The sequence below is a fragment of the Martes martes genome (genome assembly GCF_963455335.1).
Source record: "Martes martes genome assembly, chromosome: X".
NCBI lineage: Eukaryota > Metazoa > Chordata > Mammalia > Carnivora > Mustelidae > Martes > Martes martes.
In genome coordinates, this window is record NC_137897.1 from 55013896 (window position 1) to 55028126 (window position 14231).

Sequence of the window (14231 nt, forward strand, 5' to 3'; positions counted from 1 at the left end):
TCTAGTTCCATCCACGTCATTACAAATGGCAAGTAGAAATACAAGTTTTTCTTTTTTTTAAGAATTTATTTATTTGACAGAGAGTGAGAGAAGGAGAGAGCAGGGGGAGCAGCAGAGGGAGAGGGGGAAGCAGGCTCCCTGTTCAGCAGGGAGCCCGATGCAGGACTCGATCCCAGGACCCTGAGATCATTACCTGAGCTGAAGGCAGAGGCTTAACCAACTGAGCCACCCAGGTTCCCCTAGAAATACAAGTTTAATAACAACAAGCCACATTTACTGAGTGCTTACAATATACCACACGCTGGTCTAAGCTTTTTGCATGTCTTACCTGGTTTTGGCCCCATTTTACAGATGAGCAAACTGAGACACAGAGACACATTTGGTGAAATTTTAGTACCATAAGGATTGATTCAAAGAGCTAGGGCTGTCTAGCCTGGAGAAGAGAGGATCCAAGGAACCGTGGGTCTCTTGTCTTCAGACTCTGTCAGAGCCAGAGAGAACAAATATATTTTGTAGGTGGCCCCGGAGGGCAGAGCTGGAACCCAAGAGTGGAAGCCAATCCAGACTCCATACAAGGGGGAAAAAAACAACAACAAAAACCAACCTGTCTTAGAAGTCAGAACAGGCTTCCCGGAAAGGGAGGGAGATGTCTAAGCAGAGGCTGTGTGTACATTCAGGTGGAGGGGAGGGACAGATGTGCCTTGAGGTCTCTTGTCGTTCTCACAGACTGCACGTCTCATTTTCTGGCCACACACTGGCTTAAAGACCCAGACATGACCTCCGTAAAGCCACGCTAGCCACCATGCGTCCACTTCTGTGCACAGGGAGGGCTTACAGTCTGCATGTGCTCGTCCTCCTTCCCGTATTTCCTCATTGTCTTCTCTTGTCTGCCCCCAAGGCGTCTGGGGCCATGCCTTGCAAAAGAATCCCACCCACAGTCTTCCCCCCCCACTAGCTTCCCAATCAGGCCCTGGGCTGACATCGCTGCTCTTGAACTCCATACCAACAGCTCAGCAATGGCTCTTTCTCAGGAGCCTCAAAGCACAGCGGAGGGCAAACAGGCCAGTCGCCACCAGCCAGGTCCATGGAGCCCACAGGCCCTCACGCCTTATACAGAGGTCAACTATGGGCACCGGTTAGTCTGGCCCAAGAGCCCTCTTCTTGCCAAGGGCACCTCACGCCTGCCCTAAGCAAAGCATCCCACCGTGGGGGAGATCAATACAAATGGCCACACACTGGTCTAAGCTTTTTTGGGACTCAGACCCTTGGGGTCACCCCTTTCAGGGTCTGTAGCCTATGGTGGTGACAATCCAGACTGGCCAAGGGAGAGCCACCAAGGCCCTTGGGACAGCTGATCAATTTGTGGTCAGAGAAGCCAAGGGACCGAGCTCATGGCTCAGGCAAGGAGGCCATGCCTGGGAGCTTCTCGGTCCGCTGCCCTACAGAAAAAGCTTCCCCAAGGAGAACCGCAGGCCTTAAAATGTCCCTGGGCTTAAGGTCAGCCCTGCATTGCCGGAGAGATCCAGGGAACGTAGGGTGGTAGGAGTAGACTTCTGACCATAAGACCCTGGGCTTTTTCCTCTAGAGGCCCAAACACTTCTCTAGGAAATCTTCCCCAGAGGGCTGGAGGGGGGTGCTTTTTGAGGGGCTCTCCCCCCATGGTACTATGCCTCCAACACAGGTACAATTCCCAGTCCCTTAAGTCCACAGCTTACAGCTTGGGCGTAATCTCAGAGAACCAGCTGAGCAAACACTGAATCATCCAGAGATGCCGAGGACAGGAGGACGGTAGAGGGATAAGGACCGGCCTCGGAGCTGGGGATGTCATGACAGAGGGTTGTCACATCCTGGAAATAGTTCCAGGCCAAGCTGAGGTGCCGAAGGAAGCTTACCAAGAAAATGTTCAGGGACTTCTGCTTACTGTGGTAAAGCGGGATGTGCCAAGATGATGCCGCTCGGGTTGGCCATTCTCAGATTCCCCCCTGGTCATCTCCTGGTGCCACCTGGCAACCTCCTTAAGCTGGGGACAGGGGGTTTGATTCTAGAAAGGCCAAGCGGTTGTCAGAGAGGTTAAGATAGAGGAGAGGGTATGGGGTAGGGAGGACTGGACCGTAACTTGGGCAGCGATGACGCGGGTCTAATTCCTGAAGCTGGTACGCCCTGTCCCCATCTTGGGCTGTGGGTAACTGCCGGCCCCTGGGGTTCAAGGGGAGCTGCCACAGGCTTGGGAGGCAGAAAGGCAGTGATGAGAACTCCCAGCCAAGGTGAGCTCCTGCAGCAGGAGGAAGCCAGCACGTTTTCAGAAGGTAGTCGCTGCTCAGGGGGATGTCCAACAGCAGAAGGTGGCCTGGGCCAGGCGACTCATGTGGTTGTCTGAGAAATTCAGGCTCTCGAATGAGTGGAATGGGGCCACCTCATAAGCAGTCACATCACTGTTGAAGCGGTTGGCTGAGAGGTCCAGAATTGGAAGGTGACCCAAGAACCAGAACACTTCATCGTGAGCCAGAGAGTTACAGGTCCAGGAAGCTGGACGCCAGGATGGGGGAGCCGGACCGATGAGAGCCAGTGAAGGGCCTCTGAGGCCAGAACCTCCAGCTGGTTGTTCTGAAAGTCTGAGCCTTGGCCTGGCCTCAGTTGCACCATCCCCAACCCCTAGGGCTTTCAGAAGGTTGTGAGAGAGGTTGAGTTGTTCCACACTCCATGGGAGCCCTGCCAGAAAAGTCTGGAAGCTGAGGACGCCCGGCAGGAAACAAGGCCTGGCCATCAATGGGTGGGGGAGAGAAAAGAGGGTCCTGTGAGCTAGAGAGTGAGGTGGAGTTGGGGAGCAAGAGCTGCACCCCATTGAGCGCTTCCATGGCTCTGTCACATACATGACCTCACTCCGAGAAGTAGGGGTAGCTGTTCCTGCTTTCTAGATGATGAAAGACACTCAGAGAAGCAAAGTGACCTTCCCAGTGTACGGGATTTTAACCCAAGTCTGACTGACTGAGAGCCCGTGCCCTTTTCGCTATTTATCTTGCCTCCTTGAGTGTCTCTCTTTCGAGTTCAAAAGGCCCTTGTTCTCTATGGCAACAGGAAATTTGTTTCTAGCTGCGGATGAATCAGGGGATCCCACAGTACAATACAATCAATGTAGTCCTTGAGTGTTAGAGCTGGAAGAGACCTGAGAGAGCATTTCTCTCTGACAGCACTCTCGTTTTATAGCTGGAACAACAAAAGGCTCTGCAAGAGGAAGAGGCTCATCTAAAGGAACAGCAAACCTGAGTGGGCCCTCTCAGCCCCTGCGCCAGGAGCTCACGGGGACTGGGAGGTTGGGGGGTGCCAGAGGGGGAGGATGGTAAAGAAAGGAGAGAGACAACAGTGTATCCATTTCTGGACTCCTGTGGGGAGACACTGCCTACCCCTTGCCGCTCTTTCTTAGAGATGGGGTACCCACCCAGGACAGGAGAATTCTAGCCCCTTTTCGTGGGAAAAGGGTCAAGCTGGGAGGTTCTTTCCCCACCCCCCCAACACATCCCCAATGCCCGCCCTGCCCCTCAAATATATTACCAGGTAAAAATGAGTTTTGAGGGGAAAACAAATGAGTTCAATTCTCGACTTTACCATTAACCAGCTTAATAATCTTGGGCAAATTCTGTAGTCTCCCTGAGTCTCAGTTTCCTCATCTGTAAAATAAGGATACTAATAGCTCTCTCGTAGACTTACTTGGAGATAAAATGCAATGCCGTCTATAAAGCACTTAACACAAGTACGCGTCTATAGCTATTCTTTTGTCCCTTTCTTAGCCACCACAGACTTCCATATTTTCAGCCCAAACTGGGCCAGAAAGGCAAAAGTTCCCAGAATGGGGAAGTTATCGGCCTTGGAGCTGCTACGCACGGGCTTCCAAAGACAGCAAGGCCAGGAGCAGGCTGAGTTCTGCTTGGGCTTTGCTGTTGGACTCCTTCAGTTTTCCTCCAAACAATGAGCTTGGCTGGACTGTGGGTACTTATGAAATAGGCCCCTGCCAGTCGGGAAGTACTGATACAGGGTGAGAGAAGCAAGAACCCACAGTTGTCCCTGGGAGAAACAAGGCAGAGAAGTTGGGGAGGGGATCTAAGGCCTTCAAAAGTGAAAAGGAAATACAAGAGAGGTGCCAAGTTCTTCTAACATCTTGCGGTGCCAGGAAATGAACAACATGGGATCCCTGTCCTGACTGGTCTCCACTTGCCTCAGTTCTATGGGGCCATTACAGGGAAACCCCTTCAGTGGAAGAGAAATCTAAGCTCTGGGTAAACTGGCCAGCCTCTCAGCCCCTGTATCGTGGATTCTGGCTCAGAGATGAGAGGAGAGTCTGAGGACGGTAGCCAGGTTGGATCTGGCTTAGGTCCCTATTGCTTGGCAGGTATCTGTGCTGGGTGCCCCCCACCCAGTTCATTAGTGCCAAGCCCTGTGGGGGCTTGAAGAGCCTCAGATGTCACCTGTATTGAAACGCAAAAACTATACTATGACTTCCTTCTCTGGCTCTGACTCTCCTTCCCTTTTCAGGCAAACTCTTAGAAAAACTTGGTTGCTGATTTTCTTCCTCCGAAAACAAATCCCTGGACTTTATTCCCTTGGTCTCCAGCTCCACTACAGCTTCTCTGGTCAAAGCCCAGCTCATCTCTCACCTGCCCACCCAGTGGACCCCAAGCCCACAATTATAGCCCTCTGCTTCCTTGCTTTAAGCTCTTTGATGACTCCCCATGGCCCAGGAGATCAAGGGCAACCTCCTTTGCCTGGCGTGTGAGGCCCTTTGTGATCTGACCCCTCTTTATCTGTCCTTATTTCTTGTTACTCCCCAACAAGAAACATGCATTTCAGGGGCACCTGGGTAGCTCAGTCGGTTAAGCGTCTGCCTTTGGCTCAGGTCATGATCCTGGGATCCTGAGATCAAGTCCCACGTCGGGCTCCCTGCTTGGCAGCGAGTCTGCTTCTCCCTCTCCCTCTCCCTCTGTTTTTTTTATTTTTTTTTAACAGAAGCGTGACCGTTTCTTTATTAAATTATACAAAAAGGGGAGGAGAGGAGAGAGGGCAGCTATGGGGCTCAGCCCCAACCCTGGCCCCACCCTGGCCTGGCGCTGTCTGAAAGAAGGAGATTTGAGGGAGACCCAGGGATTGGGCAGGGTAGGATGGACAGGACATCAGGCTGGGGTACAGAGGTGAGGAAGGAGAGGCTACCGGAGGAGAGGTGGGGGGCTCCCTCTCCCTCTGTGATCTCTCTTGCTCTCTCTCTCAGGTAAATAAATAAAAATCTTCAAAAAAATAAAATAAACATAACATTTCAGTCATACTTAACTAATTACAGTTACAGGAATATCCCCGTGCTGTTTCACACCTCTCTTTGCTTTCTCATGCCATTCTTTCTTCTTGGAATGCTCTTTCCACTTTGAGTTTCCTGTAAGGTGCAGCTGAAAAGTGAACTCTTTTTTGAAACCTTCCTTACCCTTGTATCTTTTTTTGGTTTCAGACTCCTAGTCACCTAGGTGGCCCCCTCCTTATAATCCCTGGCCAGTTCTTACCATGTCTGGTCTTGCTTATCCCCACCGCAGCCCCTGATTTTTTTCCTCTTGAGCTTTGTTCTAGACCAGGCACTCTGCTAACATTGTACATACATTATCCCATTGAATCTTCACACTACTATTATTGTCCCCATTTTATAGTTAAGAAAACTAAGGCTTGAGGAATCTAGGTCAGTTACCCAACATCACCCAAGATACAGGATTAAGAAGCAGCACAGTGGAAATCTAAACCCAGCCTGGCTCAAAAGGCTTAACCCTCTCACTAAAGTATCTAGTCTTTACCCCTTCAAGGGGTGTAGTAGGAGACGCTTGCTGAGGCTGGGCAGAAACAAAGGAAATTCGTTTAGGTCCATGTGCCCTGATGTCCCAGTGGCTACAGAAGTGACCGTGGGACAGCCTAATGGCCAGAATCTGTGACTTCTTCCACCTGAAACAGAGAGCAGAGTGAGACAGGAAAGAAACTAGTATCTTTTTTTTATGTGGGGCAGAGAGAGAGAGAGAGAGAGAATCCTAGGCAGTCTCCATGCCCAGATCTCACACCCCCAAGATCATCACCTGAGCCGAAATCAAGAGTCAGACACCAACAGACTGAGCCACCCAGGTGTCCCAGAAAGTAGTTCCTTTCCAAGAAAAAAAGATGTACATCTTCGGGTACTTACACTGCTTACTTTAAAAGCCCACACAATATCCCTTGGCCATGCCTAGACAGAGAAGGTCAAACAGTCCTGGGCAAGACTGGCAGGTGGCAGGTAGAAGTGATCGGAAAAGGCAAATGAGGCCTGAGTTCAGGCTCCAACTGCCACCTGGTGGTCAGCCTGAAAGAGGCACGTGGATGGGCCTGGGGTCCTGCCTTGGCACAAGCCAAGGGGCTGAGAGGTGGCTCAAGGGAGCTGGGCCCTGGTTCACAGCCTTCATTCAATCCCTCATTCATCCATCCATATTTCCACTCATTTCTTCATTCAATGAAGGTGAATCACACCAGGCACTGTCGAGGCACTGGGAATACAGCAGTGAACAAAACAAAAATGCCTGCTGTCATTGAGCTCATATTCTAGTGGTGGGAGACAGACAAAAATCAAAGAAGTAGATGACATGGTACGTTAGACAGCTGCGAATGCAGTGGAGGGAAAGCAGGGAAAGGGGAGAGGTAGAGCCTTTGCCATTTTATTTATTTTTTTTAAAGATTTTATTTATTTATTTATTTATTTATTTATTTATTTATTTGACACACACAGGGAGAGAGGAACCAGAGGATAACAGAGGGAGAGGCAGAAGCAGACTCCCCTCCGAGTAGGGAGCCCAACCCGGGGCTCTATCCCAGGACCTTGGGATCACGACCCGAGCTGAACGCAGATGCCTAATGACTGGGCCACCCAGGTGCCCCTGACATTTTAAAGAAAGCCTCACCAGGAAGGCAAAATTTGAGAAAAGACCCAAAGGAGGTGAGAGACTTAGCCATGGGGATATCTGTGGGAAGAGGATTCTGGGATAAGGAAACAGCCCAGGAAGGACCCTAAGGTAGGAGCATAAGTGACATGTTTGAAAAGCAGTCAGGAGAGCAGTGTGGCTGAAGCAGAGTGAATATAGGGAGGAGTAATAGGATATAAGCACAGAAAGGTAGGCAGGGATTAGGTCATGGGGGGCTCTGAAGGCCTGTTTTGTAGACTGAATGAGATGGGAAGCCATTGGGAGAGTAGCTTGCTCAGGATCACCTGAGCTAGCAAGTGGTGCCGGGCATTCTGTCTCAAAACCCTGTGCTTTGGAGCACCTGGGTGGCTCAATGGGTTAAGCATCTGCCTTCGGCTCAGGTCATGATCCTGGGTCCTGGGATCGAGTCCCACATCCGGCTCCCTGCTCAGTGGGAAGCCTACTTCTCCCTCTCCCTCTGCCTGCTGCTCCCTCTGATCTTTCTCAATCTCTCTCTCTGTCAAATAAATAAATAAATCTTAAAAAAAAAAAAAGCCTGTGCTTTGCAGTGCTACTAGGATCTACACAGAGACCAGAAGAAGAACGATCCCAGAAATAGCCCCATACAAATCTGCCCAAGTGAGTTTGGACAGAGGTATAAAAGCAGTCCAGTAGAGGAAGGAAAGTCTTTCCAATGAATGGTGCTGGAGCAATTGGACAATCTTAGGCAAAAACAAAAACAAAACACAAAACAAGACCAGTGCTCTAACCCCTGAGCTATAGGGCCAACAAAACACAAAACAAAACAAAACCCTTAACCTAAACATCCCCTTTCTACAAAATGGAACTCAAAATGTATCACTTATGGACGACTTCAAATATAAAGAGCATGACTTAAATGTAAAATGTAAGATTGTAACACTCTCAGGAAAAAAAATAGGAGAACATCTTTGGGACCTGGGGCTAGGTGAAGACTTTTTAGGCTTGACCCCAGAAGTACAATTCATAAAAAGAAAAATTGATAGATTGGGCCTTGTCAAAATTCAAACCCTCTGCTCTGTGAAAGACCTCTTTTATTCTCACACACACACACACACACCCCAACAACATTCACAGCAGCTTTGTTTAGAAGAGCCCCAAACCGGAAACAACCAAGATGTCCTTCATCAGGTAAATGTTTAAACAAACCCATGGAATACTACTCAGCAATGAAAAGGAATGAACAGGCAAAAACCTGGAGGAATCTCCAGGGAATTATGCTGAGTTGGGGGGGGCGGCCTATTCCAAAAGACTGTGTACTCTATGATTCCATTTGTATCACATTCTGGAAGTGACACAATTCTAGAGATGGACAACAGACACATGGCTGTCAGAGGTTAGAGATGAGGGGAGGGAAGGAGGCAAGTGTGGTTCTAAGAGGGCAACACGAGGACTCCCTGCAATGATGGAACAGTTCTGTGCCTTGACTGGGGCTTGCTACGTGAACCTCCACATGGGACAAAACTACACAAAACTAGGCACTCATGCCCCATTAGTTCATACAAAACTGAAGAAATTTGCATGAGCTCTGTGGGCTGTCTCTATGTCTGCTGACTAGTTCTGATACTGGACTACAGTTATACCAGATGCCCACATTGGCAGAGGTGGGGTGAAGGTTGACCAAGACCTCTCTGCAACTTCCTGTGAACTACTTCAAAATGGAAATTTCGAAACAAACAAACAAAAAAACCCTAAAAGAGACCTTGAGACATTCTAAACAAAACCTTGGAATGTTGGATCAAAAGAGTTCAGGGACCTCCACCATGCCAGTTTAAAAACAACAAGAATGACCCGTATCCCTGAAACAATACATTATATGTTAAATTAAAAAAATAAAAAATTTTAGGGGCTCCTGGGTGGCTCAGTGGGTTAAAGCCTCTGCCTTCCACTCGGGTCATGATCCCAGGGTCCTGGCATCAAGCCCCACGTCAGGCTCTCTGCTCAGCGGGGAGCCTGCTTCCTCCTCTCTCTCTCTCTCTCTCTGCCTGCCTCTCTGCCTACTTGTGATCTCTATCTGTCAAATAAATAAATAAAATCTTTTTTAAAAAATTTTTTAAATAAAAAAACAAGAACACCTTATAAGATTTGCCAGCATTCACACCTGAAAAATCAATGAGAAGATCAGAGCTATTATGATCTAACATTAATAAGGGGGATAGTCAAGATGACAATGAGTCCAACATTCTTATTTTACAGATGGGAAAAATGAGGCTAGGAGACCGGAAGCTACTTGTCTGAGGCCATGTAGCAAAGGAGAATGGTGGAAATAAAATCCCTTTTGGTCCCTCAGTTTCAGTGAGGACGATAAGGGGCTCGCTGGGGGTAAAAAGCCAAGTGCCTTCATCACTGTGAGCTTCTCTTCCTGAAGCTCTGTAAAATGGCTGGTTATGAGTTCGAGTACCTAGCCCAGTGCCTGGCACATAATTGGTACCCTATAAACTGTAGCTGCCTTACCCCCTTTTTTGAGAGAGGGGTCAGCATGCCTTCCAAGCCAGGAGAGACTGAGACAAAGGCTGCAGCCACAGCAAGGAGTCACCCTCGCCTTCCTTCCAGCCTTCCCTGAATTCTAGACCTCTAGTAGAGATTGATCCTGGTACTATGCTGGGGGTGAGGGCTGAGGGTCACCATGGAGATGACCGGGAAAGGGGGACAAGACTTTTCGTTTCTATGGTGACAGGCTGAGAAGCGGGATATGATTTGGAAGAAAGGTTGGGGAGCATGGAGTTCTTTCCACGGAGATGGGGAGGGGGCTTTCTGAGGTTCACTCAGGGGCGGAGGTAGGGGAATTGGAGAAAGGAATCCTCTCATCTCCATGGCAACAGATGGGGGAGGAGTGGAGTCACCTAGGGAACGGCGGGAAGTGAAGCTTTCTCTGATGCTAGAGGGCTACTAGCGGTTCACTTAGACCTATTGAAGTGTTTTCGGGGTTCTTCCAGGCACCACCTAAATTCGTCCCTCACATCACCCATGTGCTTCCAGACTCTAGGAAAGGCTGGACAACTCTCTCTACTATAGTCCCTCTCTGAGCCACCATAGAGCTCAGTTAAAACACTGCCTATCTTAGTTCTTGGGAAATAAGTGTTAAACAAGTGGGCATGCAGTAGCCCCTGATTGCTTTTGGTGATCCACGAGTGCGGGGGTCTTGTTGTCTTGTTCCTTCCAGCACCTTAGAACAGTGGCTTGGATAGAGCAGGCGCTCGGTAAACACCCGGTGAATGAACGAATCACCTACCTACCTGTGGTTGCTTTTGACTGTAAGTTCCAGTCATGTCAAAATGGTACCACTTAAGACTCAGTTTTGGTATCATCTCCTTTGAGAGTCCTTCTACGAACCCCCTGGCTAGGCTTCCTTCCTGGGTGTTTTCATCATACCCTCCAAGGGTCACTTGTATCAGCACTTACCACATTACACTGAAGTCGTTTGTTCTCTCTCTCTCCTTCACCTTAGCTGTTAGAGCCTCAGGAGCAAAGACTACACATGTTTCTATCCTGGAAGCTAGGACCATGGCTGGCACATCAGAGGTCCTCAAAAAATATTTCACTGAACCAGTTGCCTGCCTATTGTTTATCCAGACCTACACTCTCGTGGCTCACTATAATACCTTCTCCGTAACGTGGACCAGCCTACTGATTCAATCTTACTTCCTTTTACTTTGAACACAGACCTTTCGCATGTTCGTGTCCTCTTTTGTTCTTCACCCGGTCTGTAACATCCCCCCTCTTCTGCAGTGGTTAAGAGCCAGAGCTCGGGAATCGGATCTAAATTCAGTGAGTTGGGTTCAAATCCTAGCATAAGCAAACACTATCAGGCCAGTTACTTTAGCTTCTCTGAGCTGCAGTTTCCTCTTCTATCAAACAAGGTTGTAACAACATCTGTGTCTTCTGGAAGTTGCGAGGATTAGCTGAGAAAATGCCCATAAAGCACTTTGTGTGGTCACGTGGCAGAAGTGAGCCCTCAGAGAAGGTTAGGTATTATTATTATGGAACACAATTCTTTTAACATTAAGTACCCCCCCCAAAAAAAACCAGGTGTGAAGTGCTATAGTGAGGTAAACAAAGACGAGAAAACGCTCTCCCTGGTCTCAAGGAGCTCTCAGTCTAGTGAGAGACAGCTGTGGGTAGAGAAAACCATTGCCCCATACTGTCTATCATAGGGAGATGAACAAAGTGCTATAAGAGATAAGAGGAGGGTGACTCACCAACAGGCAAAAGATCAGGAAATGCTTCCTGAAAGAAAGGATCCTTGAGCTAAGTTCATGAGTAACGAATAGAAATTTGCCAAGCAGACAAGGGAGAGAAGGACGTTCCAGGCGGAAGGCACAGCCCACATCCATGAGCGAAGGTCAGCTTAGGGTCCATGGAGGAAGAGACTGGAAAAGGATTTCAGCATCAGATCAGAAAGGATCTTGTAAGTCAGGTAGAGTCTGACCTTGAACGTGATGTGGTATTGAGTAGCATTGGAGTCTACAGCCAATGGCCAAGACAGGATTCTTGAGCCGTCTTTGGTGCAAAAAGGAGATTTTATTAGAGTGTAGGGTCAGGACCCCTGGGCAGAAAGCTCCATTACAAGTGTGAGGGGCGACCGGATTATATACTTGAGAGTTGGAGGAGGTAAGGAAAAAGGAAGGTTTCCAAAATGACTTTCTATCTCAAGTATTTGTCATTGGGCTGCAGGTCATAAAGCAATGTAATTTTGTTTACATTCCCTTCTGCCTTTGTTTCCCACATCACTCAAGGAGGGGAGGGTGATGTCAAGGCTCCAGCAAATTGAGTTATGGGTCTCTGAATGTAAGGCTATTGGTAAGAATGCTTTTTCCTTGTATATCACTAAGACAACAAATTGATGGAGACTCATATCCTGCGGGACTGTGATCTTTATCAGTTTAACCATTTTTTTTTCCTTTCCCTTAGTTTTAGGGCCCAGAAGTGCCCAAGGAATGTCACACATATCCCACCCAGAAGGGGGGGGGCGGTTTGTGGGATTTCAACTTGTGCTTTTCCCTCAGCTTGCCTTTTGCTCCCTCAACAAAGGGAATGTCCCCCTTAGGGGCAAAGTTATTCCCTCCATTCTTACCGAATCATGATTTACAGGTCTCTTCCTTTGAACTAGGGCCCCTTAAGGGATCAAACCCTGTTTCTTGTCCTTTGAATTCACAGTAGCATACAAGGAATGTGGGAAGTGAAGGAAGGGGGCTTCTGCAAGGTTACAAAGCTACTCAGTAGCAGAGGCAGGACTTAAATCCCAGTCTACAGAGAATTTTTACGTACTGAATCATATTCCTAGCATTTCGATCTGGAAGTAGGAATTGAGATCTTTCACTTAATGCAATCTTCATTGTATTGGAGTTTCTCCTTTCACAGCTTAATAAACTTCTTGCCACTAGGTAGACAAATTCATATCTCAAAAATACTCGGTGGAGGGGCACCTGGCTGGCTCAGTTGGTAGAGGTTATGAGTTCGAGCCCGATGTTGGGCATAGAGATGACATTAAAAGAAAAAAAAATACGTGGGGCGTCTGGGTGGCTCAGTTGTTAAGAGTCTGCCTTCAGCTCAGGTCCTGATCCCAGGGTCCTGGGGTCGAGCCCTGCATGGGGTTCCGGGCTCGGCAGGAAGCCTGCTTCTCCTTCTCCCACTCGCCCTGCTTGTGTTCCCTCTCTCACTGTGTTTCTCTCTGCCAAATAAATAAATAAAATCTTTTAAAAATAATAAAAAAAAATTTTTAAAAATACACGGTGAAGATAATTTGATTGCTAAGGATAAAGTAATGATTCCACAAATAATTTTTGCAAGTTACGCCAACTTGGCTTTACCCTCTACACAAGTCGATCTCATTTTGTGTTTTCGCTGGCATTTCTGGTACAAATATCTGTAGAGTATTACTTGCTCTGGACAAAACAGCGACTGATCTGCTGAAGCAGACTAAAGAAGGTATAAGCTGGCAAGCACATCAATTCAGACAGGCAGGAAAAACTCTCTTTAACGTTTCCCTCATGAATCACACAATTGGTTTTTCAAGATAACAAATCTGTGTTAAGATCCAAACATGACAAATGAACATCCATCCTGTCTATCAGGGAGTCACATCAGAGAATACTTGTTAAATCGTCTCGTTTCTCCAGTCATGGATAGATTACTTAAAATGCTTTCTACGATTCACCTGGACTCCAGTTTCTTCGAGTTCCAACTCACCCTATATACTGTTGCTTAGTTAAGTGTCTTAGCTGTGTGACCTTGGGCAAGTTACCTAACTTCTCACTGTCTCGGTTTCTTCATCTGCTGGGGGGGCGGTGCGTGTTAGATTAGTGTTCTTTCTACTGTGTTATTTAGAGCCCCTCCAGTCCCTCAGAGGTACGTTGGTGCCACTGAGCAGGTTGGGGGAAAGGTGGGCCACAGGCTGAGTTGGAAGGCCTCTGTGCATCCTCTTCAAAACACAGCAGCTGTTTTAGAAATTATGGGCCTGGGGCACCTGGGTGGCTCAGTCATCAGGTGTCTACCTTCCGCTCAGGTCATGATCCCAGGGTCGTGGGATCGAGCTCCACATCAAGCTCCCTGCTCGGCGGGGAACCTGCTTCTTCCTCTCCCACTTCCCCTGCTTATGTTCCCTCTCTCACTGTCTCTGTCAAATAAACAAATGAAATTTTTGAGATAATAAATGAAAAGAAATTATGGGCCTGTCTCAAATCTGGTTTGGAAAACGAGTTCTGCTGTTTCAGAAAGTTTAAGTACCATTATGTTTACATGACTTTCAAGGGCCCTCCTTCTGGCTCCCTTAAACTAGGGTTTTTTAATGTGATAAAATGTTTACACACAGAAACACAGGAAGCAACTCATTATTACTTTTTTCCTAACCACTTTTTAAGCTGCTGTCATCTCAAAATAGAATGTGATACAATAACTAACATGACAATTGCAATATGTACTCTGAAGACTGTCATTTTGAAAGCCAGAGGAAAAGGGCATACAAAGTTTAGGAGCAAATTCAAATTCTGCGTATGTGTTTTTTTTTCCCCTTAGGCAACAGCAAATACATAGAAAATGATTATCTTTAGTCTCACAAATTTTTTAAAGATTTTCTTTATTAGAGAGAGAGAATGAGAGAGAGGGAGAAGGAGCAAGGGGAGGGAGGGACAGAAGCAGCCTCCCCGCTGAGCAGGGAGCCAGACATGGGGCTTGATCCTGGGACTCGAGGATCAGGACCCAAGCCTAAGTCAGAGGCTTAACCCACTGAGCCACCCAGGCGCCCCT